Here is a 2,111-nt window from a genome sequence, read left to right as displayed (position 1 = left end):
GTTTTAAATAGCCGGCTATAGCCCCGCTATAGCTGTTTGAACATGTTGCCGCTAAATGATTTCATGTACAATTTGCCGCTATAGCCCGTTATAGCCCAGCTATAGCTGTTTTTAAGGGTTGCCGCTATATGCCATAGCCCGCTATTTAAAACATTGCGTAGCTCCAAGAAGCACGTGCAAAGCCCAACATAAACACAACATCCAACCATGCATGACAAAGAAATAGAAATTAAGCTAGTGAGCACCAGGCCTGATACAACTACATATAGGGAAACAGGAGGCAGCACCAAAAGGCACCGCCACCGCCAAAGGCAAATAGTGCACAAACATAAACCTGAGGTGCAATGAACAGCCAATGGGACGACGTACGCCAATGGCGCCAAGTTAGCTCAGAGCGATCTCAGCGCCGCCGCCTACGCGGAGTAGGCTCAAAACCTTGGGCAATGAATAAGCTCGAAAAAGCCCCTGCAAAACAAAGTGAGAGGAAAGCCAGTGTGACCATGTCCGACAAACGACACAAAACAATAAATTCATAGAAAAACTCAATCGAATTAGTAAAAAGACCAAAACACCCCGACTTTGCTCACCCTGACTCGAACAGACCGAGCACTTCACGGGGCAGCGACCAAGGCACAAACCGGCTCGCGCGAACGAGACTGCCAGTCCGCAACATGCAACCGAAACACACGTTGAGCCAGGTAGCAGCATGCGAAGGATGTGCATGTCGACCTAGTGGCGCCAACGATGCGCCATTGTCGCACCCCCTCTGTCGTGACCGGACCAGCCCAACGCGGGGTTAGGATGCCCATAGGCAGGTCCAGATAGCTCATCGCGCGCAGGACAACACACAACAGGGCTATCACGAGCATCCCAAAGCCGCATGACAGTGGCCCCGAGTAAGAGGGTGTTTGTTTCCAGGGATTTATTGGTTTAGGGAATTAAAAAAGTCCCTATAAGTCCCATCTAAACCAAACAGGAGTGACTTATAGGGACTTAAAGTGTGCATTTGGAACTTACAAAATAAGACTCTCAAGGAGGGACTTATAGAAACTTATAGTTGTAATATGGTCTTATAGGACTTATAAGTCCCAGGAACCAAACAGGTAGAGACTTTTTAGGGATTTGGGACTTATAAGTTGGGACTAAAAAAAGTCCTGGGACTTATGAACCAAACATGGCCTAAATGGCATCATCTCAACGTGGTGCCCGTGGCCTCCATTGGCGCGTGTATGTGTAGCCGCTGCCTCTTCGCTGTGTGGGTTGATGTGTAGTGTGGAAGAGTACATGGAAGAAGACGCCGCCGGCGGACTCTCCGGCCGTCGACGTCGGGGTACGTCCATGGAGCTGGTGTGGCTCCCCTCCATCTCCTCGCCGTCGTCGCCGTGGGCACGTCTCAACTTGGGTCCCTCTTGATGTGATCTGATGTGCTACTAAAAATCGGAAGAAAAAGAAACGACTCACTGAAGAGAAGAGCGCGTACGTGCACTTGCATGCATGTACCATGCAACTCAAAATGTCTAAGTCTTCGAAGAGCTAGCTTGACTTGACACACAACAGCTTCGTATGTGATGCCGTCGACGTCGTCGAGCTCGGACGGGTGTCACTGCCCCCGCCGCCATGTCATCTAGCTGGTCTTCCGCATGTGTGCTTGCACCACCGCGAGCGAGCCGCCTGCCGTACGCGCCGCCGCAGTGGGCGTGTGTATCTCTGGCTGCCATCCGTCCCGATCTTGCTGATGCTGCCGCCAGGTCACATCTCCTCTTGGTCTTCTCCCTTCGAGATGAAAAGAGAGGAAAAGTGAGAAGATTGATTATACATGTCGTTGACGAAGAAGAATGCTTGGGTTAATTGTTGATGTAGCTTGTGGCAGCGTGGATGAGTGACGGGTTCGTCGGGATCGCCAACGGATGCCCATCGTCATCGCGGACGCTGTTAGTTAGGAAGAATGAGATTGCGCGAATCGATAATCATTGATCGTGTGCAAGGTGCACATATATAGGTACAGGATGGACCGGCCTCTACTTGTCTCCCAAGATGTACAAATATACGGGGGGAGAGAGAGATACAACGGTATAAATACAGACCCTAGTCCTATACATATGCAGTGTACA

This window comes from Triticum aestivum, chromosome 5A (genome assembly GCF_018294505.1).
Source record: "Triticum aestivum cultivar Chinese Spring chromosome 5A, IWGSC CS RefSeq v2.1, whole genome shotgun sequence".
NCBI classification, from domain to species: Eukaryota; Viridiplantae; Streptophyta; class Magnoliopsida; order Poales; family Poaceae; genus Triticum; species Triticum aestivum.
Note: the sequence above shows the minus strand (reverse complement) of the source record.